Raw genomic sequence first — 17,400 nt, 5'->3', positions numbered from 1 at the left:
CGGGTGGATCAAAGACTTTAGACTAATGATATATTATTCGTTTCTCTTACTTTGATTCTCCAATCTTCTTAGGAACAGTGTGGCGAAATAATCTACAGGCTTCTCCAAGTTGTGATCATAAACGTGTTCTCAGCAGTGGGGTATATAAATATTGACCTCACATGAACCAACTAAGTATATGAATATGAACTTCTATTATTTTATATATTACACTGAAGACTTTCTAAAAATGTGTGTTTATTGCTCATACACTGATTATTTTTGCACTCAAACTAGTTGCCAAATTTCCAAGCAAAAATACTACAAAATGACCGCAATAAAGTTTTCATATCAAGGTTATATTATTTATCTTTTTGTAAAGTCCATTATTCACGAGCTGAGCCCCACGATTTCAATCGCGTGTAAAAGTGTAAATACTCGGGAGATTTCATTGGACTTTTTTTTGCGCGAAACATTTTTCAAGAATCCTAATGCTAAGTTACTCCTTATAACATCACCTAACTAACAGTGAAAGTCCTGTGAAAATCGGATAAGCCGTTTCGAAATACACCTCAGCAGACAGAAAAAGAATATTTTTTTGTTATAAGTAGCCCTTATTTTCTCATTACAAACAGACACTGCATTTTGTTCTTCGCATATTATGTTTATATTTTATGCTCGTTACTCGTGGGCTGTAGAGACCAACCGTCTGCATCTTTATAAAAACTAGTCTTGCCCTTTTCGGTAGGTATCGACATGTGTTTGATTTTTAATTACATTTAATCTTGTTTGACATTGAGAAAATGTCAATGGAAATTTATTAATAACTCGACCTGTTGGACCCAAATTTAAATTATTGTTTTTGGGACAAATCCAACATTTTATTGTTATAAAGTAGGTATAAAGTAGTAGTAGCACAAATAAAGTATTCGTGAAGGACATGATTGTTGTCACCTATTGGATACTAAAATACTAAATAAGATACCCTACCCTATTTTTCCTACTATCAAAGATCAGAATTTGACTATTTGTAGTAGTAAAATTTCTGTCCTTGGTAGGCAAAACATTGGACAGACCTTTTATTAATAACGGGTTTTAATCCTTGCACATAGCAGTGAATCTGTAACGAAATCAGTAGCCATCTCAAGTAACGACCCTATTTGGTAACATACAAATATCTATTAACGGTAGATACTTCACCGTTAGACAGCACCTTTGCCACATTTATTTCATTAAAACATTGCATTTAACGTTACCACCTCCAACACAAAACACACAAAATTTGCAATCGGTTACAGTTAAAACGGCGGCAATATTATCATTTCGTCCAATTAACTCGGTTTGCGGCCAGTTATCATACGTTTGTTCCGATACGCTCATACGAGTACCTGATGCTTGCGGCTTCGGGGTCCATTTCATTTATGCATCCGTAATTGGTTAAGGCCTGTTTGTTTTGTTTTGTTTTTATTATACTTTTATATTTCGTTGAAATCGGGCCTTTTCCTGTAAACAATACGCGAGTATGCTTATCGAGGTTTACAAACTTTTTATCCTTTTCTTTTTGTGTGATGTTTTATGCGCCGCTCCAAAAGAAGGATGTTTTAGCTGGTATATGTACCTATGTAAAATTGCATGTCTATTTTTTATCTAATCTTACAAATCTTAAACTTGTAGCCAAACTTTGCTTAAAGTGTCCTCCTTACCGAAAAAAAGCGGAATCACTATTAAATTCACTACAGGTCACCTATTCTCGAGCCCATCCAACGTTGTTTAACTTTATGAACCAGTTACGAGCACACAAACCGCGGGGCTACGCGCGCTTGTTAAAAGTTATAACTATACACTTTTACCGCTTGACATTTATGGAATCGAGAGTAATAAGTTATTTCTATACCGATCAATATTATGTGATATAAGGCAGAAATTATGCAATTCTGGTGAATAATGTTTACGAATTGGTTATTGGAAGCACGCGAGTGGCGACGATGCACGCTCGCATGAATTATGTAAGGATTGCGCTTTGTTAATTTACAATTAAGAGTGTTGGCATTTCAGATGAATCGGCGATTGTAGCGATTCGTCCTCACTAACACTTGTAGTATAAACGTTTAAGTGTTTTACCGTTCTATCTACATGACACTCGTTGAGTCTATGTACCCACATTGATGTAGAGTCCCTTCTGTATTTTCACACGTTAAAGAAGTGCAAGAGCTTCTTCATTATTCAGGCTTTAACCCCAAAAGGAGTGGAATATTGGTAGGTAATATTCCTTTTGAATCGAACACTTAAAGTCCCTGCTTTTTGAGTTGTAGGTCGTGCCAAGAATAAGACATGCAAACGCGCAAAAAATCGTGAACCGATAACACGTAAACACGTGAAATTCTATTGTCTATCAGAAAACTAGTATCTAGGACCAATACTACTCTACCATTATCACTTATACTAAAACTGTGTACATATTTATGACAGGAACACGTCTACCGACTCCTACCAGTAATAATACGTGATTAATCTACATTCCTGCTTATCGCTAACTAGGCATCTGCACTCAATATCTCCTTACGCAGCCATTTATAATCGAGGGGCACAAACGATACTTGCCGATAACGCTCAGGTCAATGATTGTGGATCGGGTGCTCTTGTCGCTGCTTACAAATGTCCTGACCTACTTCTATAGAAAAACGATAATTGTATGTGCTCATACACTTGTTCGCCATTCGAGATGCATAAAAGTACTTGTGAACACTTGTGTGGTTTTCGGTACATTTCTTTAGAAGTGGCGTTTATTCAGTTTCTTCGGCTTAAAAATTGAACAGCTTATTCACGGGCTGATTTAAAATAATTTTTGTTTTCATTTTTTATTTAGAATGGGTTACATATATACCTGATTAATTATATTACAGATTAAATTTACACATATATTTCTGCCTAATAACAGCAGTGTTAAGCTCTCCTGTGTTTTGGTTTGAAGGGTGTGGTAAGGAAGTCATACTTATCCGATGCGATCTAACTTAGTCCTCAAGGGTGGCGGCGCAACTGTGGTCGACCTCAGGTAGGACACTTATCTTATTTGTAACTCCATGAGCGACATTAGCCACTTATCAGCAGCTGGACTGCATGCTCGTCTGCTACTCTTGTAATATCTTATAAAGAATTATATACCTATGCAGAAAAAATCAAAGCTAGAAGTTGTCGGGACTTTTGATCCTTCTAAGCTCTTCTATTTTTAACACGCTTTCATTAGCTTGGGTTGTACGTTTGTATGTATGTATGTACGTAACAGTAACGGAATCTTTGAGCCCGATTTCTATCCACTTTGAACGTTCAGTTTAATTCAAAATTTTGAAGAATTACCAAAAACCGATGACAATACACGATTTTAATAATTTTGTACCATTGTCCTTATCAATATCCTCAGGATTAACGATTTTCGAGGCGAGAGAAAGCGCCTTATGGAGCGTTCAGGCAAAGTTACTAGATTGATTTTTAGCTTTGGAAAATAATAATGTTATTTCCCTATAACTCAAATGTACTGAAACATATCTATAATGCCATCTTGTAGAATGATTTTTAGGATTCCGTACTCAAAGGATAAAACAAAACCCTCCGCTGTCTGTTCGTGAGTCACAGGGCTTTATCTCTTAAACCGTAATAGATAGACACTTCATTTTTTTACAGACGATGCATAATGATGGTCGCCATAACAACAAATACTAAAAATTAATAAAATAAAAATATAGTTCAAAAAACTAAAAAAGTGTGGGGTGCTTTTCGAAAATTGATAAGTGGAGCACTCCACTTTTTCCACAATTATACAATTTACTGTTCCTTAATTGATTCCTAGATTGAAAATTATTTTCTACTTTTTAGTTGATTTTATCATAAAAGCGTGTTTTTTAGTTTTTTGAACTATATTTATTCATTTTACATGGTGTATTATATGGTAACCTTGAAGTCATAGTCATATACATAAACAATGCAGATTATCTTAGTTCAGATAAAATGTGAACCTACCTAATACAACTGAAAATAAACACAACGCCTTATAAATCTCCAAGAAATATTACATCCATAAACTTAAGATATTTTATATTCATACAAATTACAGTGACAACTAAAACAAATTGTAACGCGAAATGATTAATTAGGAGAGATCTTTCTTGGTCGTTACACGAACAATAATATTTATAACTGTAATTACAATTAATACTTATTGCTTACGTGTCTCATTTTATTGTGATCACCCACGCAATATTTACTGGAATCTTCGTTTAGCATTCTGTGAACGGTTTTCAAGAGATCATCGGGCTAATTCGTATGTGGTCAAATAATAAGGTTCGGCCATAAAACGTAATAAAATCACACGATCACTGATTAGCCTTCTCAGGACTCTTGCAAGAGAAAGTGATATGGATTATTTAAAACATGTTTGATTTATTTTATGTGTGTTTTATTTTTTAATTTATTTTTATAGTTTGTACTTAATATGTCTATAAATGATTGTGAGTTTCGTGTGAAAACAACTGGCTGGTTTACAACAATTACACAAGTTGTCTGAAAAATCAGTTGTTTGAAAAAACGACTTTCGTTTGGAATTAAATATTTCATTGCAATCGTGTCAGTTAAAAAAGAAATTATATATTACAAGTTTTTATTCATAACTTATTAAGCTATCCTTGGACACTACCCATCTGCTGGATATATCTTTCGGTTATCCTAGAAATTTTGTTGGAAGAAAGGAAATAATCCTACGCAGGGCTAACACACCTAATGAGTACTGTAAAAAAATTGAGTGCTATAAAACACTTTTTGGATTTATTATAACTGCAGCCGAGATATCTATACTAAATCACGGCTCGTAGTAGCAGTGTTTTCTCCTCAGTTTGCTGCTGTATGCATATGGAATGGTATACGAGGGGTTCTTATTCAATCCTCATAGGAAACAACGATGAATGTTTCATTATGAAACATACATGAATAAAAACGGATGACAACACGACGAAGGCTAACGCAACTTTGTCAACGTAGAGATAGTCACGCGGTCTAGTCTAAGAGCCGACCTCGAGTGACCATAAATTAAGTAACCATTTTTTCTATCATATTGAAGTCCGAAACGATATGTAATCCATTTGATGATAAGTCAACCTGGATAAGATTACATTCCACCTGAAACGAACCGAAGATAGGTTGCTTCCCCTAAAGACTAAGTTAAGGCCTCAGATAAGTATATCTCTCTTATCATAACTTTCAAAGCGGCACACAGCATCTCTTAACATTGCTGTTGTTAGGCAGAAATAGGCGTGGCGGTGATGCCTCCGGTCTTCTCTCCACCGTCGTCTCTACCACCTTCAAAATTATTACATAATATTCACCATTATTTTTATATACTATCTCCCTCTTTTTCTGAGTAAACATATTTCCCTCCAATCATTATAATTTTACTAACAAACTCCTAAAAATAGTATTATCTAACCACGAGGTTTAATCGTAGTTTTATTTTTAATTGTATTTTAGTTGTTCCACGAAATTAGCAAAAACTATGTTCAAAGTAAAAAAAATCCAAATATAGTATATCAAAGTGAGTACCCATAAAGCACACACAATAATTTAAAAGTTTACATAAATATGCTGTAGTTTGCAAAAAATATGAATCACCTCATTATTTTTGTAGCCAGCTCCGGGACTAAAATAAAATTCGCTAGTGGCCGCGCGTGGAATATTATAAACCACGCGAATGTTTGTCAAAGCTCGCTCGCCATAAATTCGTGTCATGTTTTTTGACAAAAGCCACGCTAGCCTTTGCACAACTGACATGATGCATCTCGCTGACGGAGCAAATTCCATCGCTCACCAGTGCCCAGGTTTTATGCGAGCTTTATATAAATTTCAGTGAAATATATTATTACAATTGGAATGTTGTTACGAGTACTTTTGGAACTGGATTGAAACACGGAATCTAAATCGGGGGTACAAGGTTCAAATCCCAGGAAGGCCTCTGCTTCTTCTAAGTTATGTTCGTATTACAAATTAATTATAACTTATTTATCTATTTACCTGTTTGTCTGTCACTGTATCATTTCCCCGAAACAGGGAATTTTAGTATTAATATCTTTAATGTAAATTATCCTTTATCCTGTATTTTCAATGCTTGGCAACTTGTACGTATACCTTAAACAAATAACTGTAAAATAAACGAACAAATGCTCGTTATCTGTTTGCCACATTTTAAATTTCTACTAATATTTAAATTTCTAAGTTAAATTTCTACTAAAACAATGACGATGTTTTAAGAAAATGTCATAATAGACAGAATATAATAATCTTCAAGACGATTAAATGCTTATTGCTACGGTAACGGTAGCATAAAATAACAGCCCAGAAAAGCCAATTCGAAATCTGAGATGTTTAATTTTATAATAACATTTTAACGGTAGAGCGATCAGTTAAATGGTATTTGCTTAACGTTCCAGAACATCCCAAGCCGTTAAAACACCCATTTAAACTTTACAAGATTTTCCGATTCGTAGAGACCAAATGAATAGGTGTTAGTGAAATCCGCAATGATTGGCACATCTGTTGGTTTTACAATCACAGTTTAAACATTTGAATCGCCGCTTAACATTGAGTTATCGTTCAAAGTTTTGCCATTACTGAAATTGATTGAAAAAGATTTCAAAATTATCGTCATTTCTAGATTACCTCTTTGCTTTAAAATTTAGTTTCACAGCTGGAGGTCTGCAAAATCTAAAATGGTCATCTAAAGCATTGAAAAATTTAATGAAATACGTTCAAAGTTTCAACGATTAACAGTCTAATATTTCAGAATTTTGCAAATTTTAACTAAAAACTACCAGGTAAAATAGACTCCGAATAAAAAAAAGTTGGGAGCCACTGACCTACAATAGTCACCAAAACGTGATGAGTTCTATTCATTCATTAGACTTCTGAAGTAATTACTCATCTTTCTTTAAGTTCCTAATAATACTTTACGACTGACATCATCGGAACAATCCTTAATCCGTACGCTGGTAAAAATAACCTTCTCAATGCCACAATAGTGTGGGTGTTTATGAGTCTATAGCACCCACAACGGCATCAACTTTTGGTCAAGTGTTGGAAATCTTTAAACTTGAAGCGTTTCAAATCTTTAAACTTTAAAGTTTTTAATACCAATATCAACATTACATTTCTTTAAATTTTCTTTTAATTTTCCAAGTTTCTCTAAAGAAATAAAAGTATCGTAACCCGTAAGTTCACAAACTATCGTAACCTTCAGAATATAGCAATTCAAGTGTAATAAATATAGATGCCTCTGCCGTTGAAGTTTCAGTAGGAAATCAAGCAAGTTGGACGTTGCACCAATAACTTCGAGGTCCAACTCCTACGGAGATTATGAATATGTAGTGCAGTAGTTAGTTTGCAGATTAGGGAATTAATAAACAAATGGATATTTGACTTACGGCAAAGTTTGTACAATAATATTGTCCGAATACACAAAAGGTGGTTTTAAAATGTGTGTCTTCAAGACTCCTGTAATTATTGTCATCAATTCATTATTATCCCACTACTAGGCATAGATATGATCTCATTATAAATTGAATAATAAGATCAGAGCAACACAACGCATTGCAAAATGAACAAGAACGCGTAATAAACATCCAAAAAGGGCAAGAACCGGATACATTTTCGATTTCACCCAAACATCGGCTATATATTCCGAGAAGATTTTCCCCGACATCGGCAGTTGACTCGTAATTATGTCGCACATAGTCGTAATACACAACCGGAAAAGTTATCCGGAAAATATAGTTGAAGGTGTTAGAACCCTTTGTGGTTCGACTCCGGCGGCACCACCGCCACACCTATTTCTACCTAATAACAGCAGTGTTAGGCGCTGCTGTGTTCCGGTTTGAAGGGTGTGGTAAGGGAGACAGACTTTTCCGAGGCGTTCCAGCTTAGTCCTCAGGGGTAGCGGCGCATCTGTGGCCGACCTCAGGTAGGAATATCTAATCCTATCTGGGGTTGATTACAGATGTCCATGGGCGGCAGTAGCCACTTACCATCAGGTGGACTGCATGCTCGTCTGCTACTCTTATATTATAAAAAAAAAAAATCAATACGATCGTTTCCAATTATGTTTTAAAATAATAAATATTGAAATAGGTCATTAATTCACAACACGTAGTTCAACTGGCTATGTAAACTGGCAATCATTTCGGAAAATTATGGGAGAACATACGAGTACGTTGGTTGTTTTTGACGTTTTTTGTTGATAATTTTTCAAAGTTGTATTTTTGCAATCTGATACTGTGATATGAACCAATAATTATAATTTCCCGAACACGTTATTATGCCAAACTAAGTAATTCACTTTGTAAATAACTAAGCGGTTATCTTACTTGTGTCGAAAACCTAAAGGAAAATATTTTCAAGTGATCGTAGTTGTATCAGTATGTGCCCTGTCGTGACGTTTCCAACAGACGCCGGGACGCTCCAGCATCCCGTCGATTCAATTTATCAGCCGGACTTCACACGGTGCGGGAATGTCGTGCATCCGTGTACTTTTTGGACATTTTGCTACGTGTGGTCGATCTATTCTGTAACATCTCGAAAGCTAAAAAGGCGACGAAATAACTTGTATACACTATGGCATACTTTGAAGTTGGTAAATCGATATAGTTCGACGCTCAAGGCACCACTGCCACACCTCATAACAGCAGTGTTCAGCGCTAATATCTTACGGTATAAAGGATGTGGTAAGGAGGGCATACCGAGCCGTTACAACTTAGTCAGTTCTGAGGACCAACGCATTTGTGCTCTACCCCAGGTAAGATTCTATTCTATCTCATCTAAGATTGAATACAGATGCCCATGAGTGGCAAGAATACCAACCTCCTATTATTTACAACTCGAAAGCGCTTTGTAGTACTTTCGACTGAAATAAGTCGAACTGATGCGAGTGAGGAATTCTGACATTACGCGTATATACACGGCATTCTACGAGTATAAGAGATTAGTGTCTCAGACGTCTAGTTTCATTGTTTTCGAAACAAGAATTCGCTTGTCTCAATTTCGATCAGAGCAATCGAGATTGTGATGTATCAAGTTTGGGATTCGTGTTGGTATTTTATAGAATAGTACGGAGACGAAGCAAAATCGAAAAATTCTTGTTACACCTACACCTTTGAGTGTAGCGGATATTTCATTAAATATATTGAAAGATTGTGCACACTTGTTGTTACATCGATTTTGTAACTCGATTTTATTTTATTCTTAAATGAGATAGATTGCAGTGTGTTCGTAACATGTTCTATAAGATCTTGTTTCAGACATTATTGAGTCTTTTTCAGCGTCTAAAATAAATTAATTAGAAACTCGTTTATTTTAATTTTCTACTAAGTGTTTGAAATTTACGTTATTAATATAGGTTTTCGTCATTGAAATTATGCGGAAACATTAGGCTTTTGCACTTTATGACCCCAATTTGACTCCAAATTATTTGATATATGACATCGATCATAAGTCGTACACACAATTATACACAAAAGTGAACAGAACCCTTACCATAAGTTTTAAGTTTTGACAAATATAACTGTTTTGGTATTTGTTTACGTATCCCCATACAAATTCCGAGTTCTGACACAATCCGCTAGGGGCGCTGATTGGAAATTGTATGGGCAAATACGTAAACAAATACCAAAACATTCATATTTGTCAAAACGTACAACCTCATGGTAGGGGTACTGATCGAAGCTTATTACGTCACGAGTAAATTACCGTATATAATCACACGTTCGCATTTGCCTATGGATTTCGGTACAAATTGGACGATAATCGGTCGCTCAACCAAGTTAATTGGTTGAAACGCTCAGCGTGGCGGAAGTAAACACCGGCTTTAATAACTACGGGTTAAACAAAGAGATATGACACAATACTGCAGTGTCCACTCAGCTGTGATATTACCCACTGTTTTTATTACGGCTAGTAAACTGTTGCTGCAGGTTTGGCCCGCCACGTGAAATTCTTTATGGCGATTTTTTCCTTCACTTTTATAGCGCGTCATCTAAAATGGATAAATGGCCAAAGCACGGCTTCCGGCGTCGTTTATGACAACATTCTGTTTGTTTTTCTCGTAGCTTTATTTTAGTTCACTTGATCCACGGTCTGTGTAAACCTGTCGTTTATTAAAGTACTTTTCATACCTTTTTTCACTGGAGTGTAAAGTTATATTTTCATTTACAGCTTGACTTACAGCGCAATTTTATATATTGAAATCTAAACAATATTTTTTTTTACCTTATTAAACCCTAAATTTGTCTGTAATCAATTGTATATTATATGTCTCTTCCATTATATGTCGTTATATTATTATGCCCGATGCATATAGTCGCAACCCAATTCACGAAATAATAAACCAATTTTCATAATGTTTTTGAGTTTGAAACATATAACCGACACAGAGCTCCGCCGATAAGGGAGTTGTATAAAAATAAAAGTAATTCTTAGAACCCTTCAATCATGAACGGAAGTGAAGACTTAAATGAGAATACTTTGAAAGTTTTCTTTGCGTATATTTTTTTTATCTTAGAATTAGGTATTTACACAACTTGAGCAATAACAAGATAATAAAATATAATATCAATAATATTCAATATTATGTGTAATATTTTGTCTTTAATTTAATATTTTTCCCTTTGAAGTTCAACGGCGAAGACCCTAACGCCGATTTCTGTGTAAAGCTGCTGGTTTGAATGTTGTGATTAGGAAGAGACACATACCTATAAGAGGCGCTTCAACTTAGTCCTCAGGGTTAGCAAAATATCTGTTCCCAACTTCAAGCAGGACTCTAATCATATCTAGATTTGATGTTGATAATGTTGTTAATGTCCATGAACAGCAGTGGCCACTTCCCACCAGGGAAACTGCATATCCTTCTCTTCCATATTTTACGAAATAATAAAATAATATCACTGATACTAACATTACACAACATGATAACATATATGTTATCAATTGTAACTTCAATCACCTGATGGACCATCACACGATACGCGATGTTATAATAAACTTCAGTGCATTTCAATTTAATGCACTGTGCGTTTTGAAGTTCGGCGAGCCAATATGCTGGAGAAATAATTAATGTTTGCCGCTTACAACTAACGTGTAAAGGAGGTAACACATACAACGCTAAACTCATTTTTTCATGCTAAACTCGAAGATATTATTTCGTGAAAATAAAGACAAGGTTGAGGACATTATTCCTATTTTATTCACGTGCATTATGAAAGTTGAAGTAAACATATGAGTTCTGGAAATAACTAGGTATTATTTTGAAATTATAAAAAGCTTAGTTTGCCCACTAACAAAAAAAAATACAAACTTAATAAATTTTAAAATTAGAAATACCTAAATTAGATAAGTGTGCCTTTGTTTTACTTTTATAAGCGTGTATCACAGACCTACAGGTCTGTGGGCTGCATCTGACAATGAAATGAAATGACACGTGCTTATTCGCTTAAGATGTAACCATCATTAACGGTTACATTGAACTGAACCGGGCACGTGTTATCGGCGCGCAATACCATTATCGGATCGGATAATGTGAACACTCTCTTAGCCGGAGTGCATTGCATTGCTAGTTGAGTATATAAAATAATACGAGTATGTAGTTTTAGTCTACTTCAATTTAACGTTCAGTGCGTTTTGGGGATTTGGCCGCGGGCCAATATACTAATTAATGTTAGCGACGTCAATACAATAATTCGCCGGGATTTAGATTTCATCCCAATTATTTCGATCATCAACAAAACTTACACTAGCAATGGTTTAATGAACATGTTTTGGTAGAGTGATTTAAAATTAGCAATTAGTATTATGTGATATTTTTAACAACTTTTAGAAAAAATAACCTTCTGCTGAAAAATATATAACTTCGCGTCCACAATTTTAACGAATACAACACGACTTATGTTAAGTCAAGCCGTTTGGCATGCAGGGCTTGCCAAAAAGGAAGATACATACACTTGAAGAACATTACCTTCCACAATATGGTAAAAATATCACAAGGCATGATCAATTTTTTACGAAAATAGTTACAAATTCAATTTCCGATTCTATTGACATACAAACAGCAGTTGTACCAAAATAAATAAAAAGAAATATTATTAATTAATCTGTAAATGATTTTCATAATCAATTAGTTACGAGCGAAATGTACTCGTGCAAAGGTGTCAAATAGGTACATATATCTTCTGAGACATTTATACCAACTTCTGAGTAATACAAATAGCAAACATAATACCGAGAAATGATTTGCTAAGCCATAATAATTCTACATATTATGATCTATTCAACATTTTGCTTTCAATATTTTCTCGAGTTCAAAGGATATACGTCATAATTGGGTGTTTTTGTGCCATATATTATCCCAGTCAGTGAAAATCTCAACCATCTACTTATTATGATTAAAAGATCCCTTTAAAGATAGAACACGAATACACATCTTTAGGTATTTCCTTTTTGTATTGAACCCTAAAGACCCTTTTTTGTCTATAATTGAAAATCTGGCAAACTACTGAGCCGACTTTACTGATAAAATAGGCTACTTTTTATCCCAATACTGAAGGTAATGTTTTTCGAGCGTATCTATGTACGTTAGTCTTATTCTTTGGCACACTCTCCTTGTGAACATACTTGTATAAGGTTTCATCTAAATTGAGGGAGTGACACAGGATATAGGTAATATAAGCAGTCGGGATTTTGTTTTCACAATAATTACTAGAAGTTACTCTAAAATACCTGGGATCGAATGCAAATATTGAAAACGGTTCGTTATAAATAATTCCTTATTTATAAAATGTTGTCATCTCTTTTCTTGCGTTCCCGGAAAGTGATACAAGGACAGGACCTCTTATTCCCTTAACTTTAAGGCGTGCAAATGGACTCATTAAAGAAAATTCGATATATTTTACGAAAGACGTTCAATTAAGGATAAAATGCTTCTGAAAATAAATGTAATGTTCATACATACTGACGTAAGATCCGCATAATGGTGGTGACGACACAATTGAACCATAAGTGGTTTACAATAGAGTCAGTTTCAATGTGATATGCACACGACTAATGTCATATTGCAACCTACACACGAGTTAAATTTATGTAGAGTTGAGCAATAAACTTTAGTCACAGGATTTTTTCATATTGTGAACTCTATCGTTTTTACCACCTTAACCTCCACGCTGAGATGGTATAGATTTGGAAGCTTTGTTGTATGTCATATGTTTACTGTTGCATGTTGCGCTTTTTAATGTAAAGGGTGGATTAATCATGAAGAACATTATGCATATGTTTTCATTATTAATGTGTAGCACTTATTTTTTTAATATTCTCAGTTATTTTCCTAGTTAATGTAAAAAATCGTTTATGAAATATTTTCATACTTTTATAAAGTTTGTATCCATTAATCAAGTTATTCTTCTTCTAGATTTTATTTTACAAACAATAAGTATAACTCTTAAAATATAGAATTATCGAGACGTTAATGACATGCCTTGAGGCGTGTTGAGTATAGATAATTAGACGGTCGGTCACAGGTGTAATTATCAACTAGCAGTATTATACCACATGACCTTCGGTAGTCACTAACCTACTCGTACATCGATAGAAATCTCTTTTCACCTTAAGAATTATAGTTTAATCAATGAGAAAAAACTATTGATGGATAAATAGGAAGGTATGTATAGGTATGTTAATAATATTAGGTACAATCGTAGATAAGTATAAATATCAATTCTGTCAGCCGTTTTATATCTGTCATAGTGTAATTTACGCGGAATAATGTCGACATGCGCAGTTAAGACACGAAATCGAAGAAAAAGTGCTAACAAATGTCGTTTCATTCGTAAACGATCTAAAAACTACATTTTTTAAATATTTTTCAAACACGAAAATAATTGAAAGTGACAAAAAGTGACATTGTCAAAAAGTTACATTTTCTTGTAAGGAGCGAGTAATCTTTACTAATAATATGGGTACAATATTATCATAACTATTTGCCTTGCCTATTGTCTGCTTTACAATAGAAACGGAGCGCTGCTAAGTTCTAGTTCGAAGGGTAGGCAGATTCACATTCCTAAAAGGATCCATCATAGTCTTCAGGAGTAACAATGAATCTGTAGTGGATTTGAGGCAACTCTCATAATCTATGTGAAATAGCTTAAAGATATATATTGTCCATAGTGACAGTGACTACTTATGAGGTGGGTTGCAGGCTCATTCGCTACCACCATAACACGAAAAAATGCAAACCAATAATATTATAGTTACACAATTAGTCAGCTTAAATGAACAACTTCAACATTGTCAAGCAGAGTTTTTGTGAAAAACGTTTTGTCTATTGAAATTATACATCAATGTTCCAGTTTCTATAAGCCACCTTTGTTTAACAATGCTTATAGGAACAAAGCATTTTACGGCTGTTTTAGTTACGCTCGGGAAGTTTGTATGGATTTTTTGTGATAGGCGGATTGGTCGTGATTTAAAACTTTGTCATGGGTTGTAATGAAATACTGTTGTATTTTATCGTATATCATACTATCGTTTTAGAATCACGATGTCAAAGTTAGAAGGTTTTCGGTCATAGTCAATTATGGTGGCTAAGTGGAGATTAGTAGTTCCTCACGACGTATTCCGACACAGTAAAAGCACGTGATAATTTATTTCTAATAGAAAATTCATGTTTGGGATTGGAACCCAGGCCCGCCAACGAAAAGCTGGTAAAACTTGTGCAATGCCTTATAGACAATTAGACAACAATCGACACGTATTTGTCACTAGTTTTACCCTCCAAGAGGTTATATAGCAGTTTTCAATATTGATTCAATTACCTTTACAGGAGTTTAACAAAAATCCTTTATTCCTTTGCACATACAGACAGTACATTTATCATTCTATTTTTCTACAAGCTCACAGGTGGACATAACGGACCAGTCTCAGTACTGTTTACGTATGATCATGTGATACCGCAGGTGGCTACATATCGTTGGCACGAAGCAACAAGCGTATTTGAGTGCTCATTAAAAACACATCAAAACACACAGAGCGATAAAAATGAAATTAAATCTCTCGTCGTAACATATCAGCTTTTTGAGTGCCAAGTGATATGAATTTTTAGTTTACATGTTATTGAAAAGTTCTACGATTTTAAAGTATTGTTAGGATCTAAATTTTATGATTCGTGGTGCGCGAACACCATTTTCTTTCTACTCAGAGTGGTATAGATACAATCATTAAGTTGCAATGCTTTACTGAGATTTTTCTGTTGGACGTATGCTACTTTTAAGGTTCTTCTTTTGCGTTATAACAGCGGTGTTCCGCGCTGCCGTGTTCCGGTTTAAAGGATGTAGTAGTAGTTCGTAGGACAAATACTTATTCCTGGCGTTTCAACATAGTCCTCAGGGGTAGCAACGCCAATCTCAGATAGATCTGGGGTTAATTACAAATGTCCGTGAGCGGCTCCAGCCCCTCACCATCGGGTGAACTGCATCCTAGTTTGTTAAAGTAGACAGTACACATTGCACAATGATTCTAGAGCGAGGTTATAAATATAAAATGTGTGATTCATTTAGGTATTATGGTTCTAGACGGTATTTACGCGGTAAACTTACGCTAAACTACGATTATCTACTGAAGAAGGAAAAAAAATTATACTGCAAAGTTATATCACTTAAAATATACAGTATTAAATATGTCGCGACAATTTTGTGTCCTACAAGAGCGTTGAAATCGGAAATGACAAAACCTGAGATTGGCAGCATTTTTTCAACGTAGGCAACCTTGAATTTTTTGCAAAGTCAAAGCCATTTCCGCAGTATCGCCAGAGCTGTGATACGAGATTATGCTTAAATGGACAATTACCATCGCTCTCTGGTAATTTAATATAATTCGAGGTTGCGTGGGTCATTCTACAATAGCAAGGGCAAACAATCGTCATACAGGTGTCCACTTCATTGTACAAGTGTTCAAACTCTATATTGTGTATAGGGCGGTAGAACCCTTTGTTAGACATTAGAGGCATCACCGCAACATCTATTTCTACCTATTAACGATAGTATTAAACGTTTGTGTTCGGGTTTTAAGAGTTTCCTAATGAAGACTTAGCCGAGACGTTTTTACTTAGTCCTCAGGGATTGCAACATAAAGTAATAATATCTGGCGTTGATTACAAATGTCCACAGGTAGGTGGCGAGGTGCTGGCCACACAGTTCGTAGGACAGATAACCGATGGGGTAGGAAGGTCCTCGAATGGAGACCACGCCTCGGTTAAAAGAAGTACAGGACGCCCCCCTCAACCAGGTGGACTGATGATTTGAAGCGGACGGCGGGTTACCGCTGGATTCATACGGCTCAAGACCGGTCGGAGTGGCGCAGATTAGGAGGCCTATTTCCAGCAGTGTACTTTTAAAGGCTGATGGATGGATGATGGATGTCTACAGTTCGGCTACCTGTGGACATCCATCATCATCATCATCATCCATAGGCACTTACTACCAGATCCATTTTGTAAAGTCCACTACATGCTTGGCTGTTACCAAATATTATTAAAAACATAATGGCGTAAAACCGCGGTTATCTAATCGTTCCGACACAGAGAATCTCGGGTTCGATCCCGTTGCTCACAACGTCGAAACTATGAATTCTGTTTGAGTATTCATCTTTGTAAGTTTATGACACCCACGTCACAGAGAATCCTAGTGATGGGCTATTAATGTAGAAAGCGTCCGCCTTTTAAATCGCCATAAAACTTATTTTATTGCAGTTTCTCTTGTAGGTATACTTTGTTTCACCGTGTTGCTTATTTTAGATAGATTTGCAATGACTAAAATATTCAACTAGTATTTATCTATCCAGTAACTAACTTAAAAATATATTTTCGGCGAAAACAAGTTGGAAAGTGAAAATTACTTAAATAAAAGCTGGCTTTCGACCAGCGGTAGTGGTCTTAGCTCTGGTATTAAATGGCAAGGAATATATTGACCTACCTCCCGACTGCCGCAATATACTTCAGGAATCTACGCGACTTTATTCAGGTGCACAGAGCCCTCTTATGAACTTTAGAACAATTTTATGAAAATCTATAAAAAAGACTGATAAGAATTGCAATAAAATGAGGACTTAGATTTTTTTTTGTCTTCTGGAACTTTACCACTTTTTGTGTTTATTTACGCCATATTAGTAAGATCATATCTCTTGGCTAATTCGCTATTCATGTAAGCGTAATCACTTAGACCTAATTACCATCTGTAAGTAGACTGTGAAATGTAACAGTAAATGCATATTTTCCTTAACTGATAAAAGAAAAATGGTTCATGTCAATTAAATTATATCTCGTTTAGAGTATAATATGTTATGTATATACGTTAT

General features: G+C 35.1%; 1 protein-coding gene across 1 annotated transcript in view; it reads right to left on the bottom strand.

The window, feature by feature from the left end:
• The window catches only part of CenG1A (Centaurin gamma 1A), a 288,986-nt gene that overhangs the window by 270,309 nt on the left and 1,277 nt on the right, over window positions 1–17,400 (bottom strand). The gene's annotated exons all lie outside the window — the stretch shown is intronic.

Source organism: Epargyreus clarus, unplaced genomic scaffold, assembly GCF_041222505.1.
Source record: "Epargyreus clarus isolate Ecla_fem2 unplaced genomic scaffold, WU_Ecla_fem_2.2 ptg000019l, whole genome shotgun sequence".
NCBI lineage: Eukaryota > Metazoa > Arthropoda > Insecta > Lepidoptera > Hesperiidae > Epargyreus > Epargyreus clarus.
The sequence above is the reverse complement of the archived record's forward strand: the minus strand, read 5'-3'. Positions and strand labels throughout refer to the sequence as shown.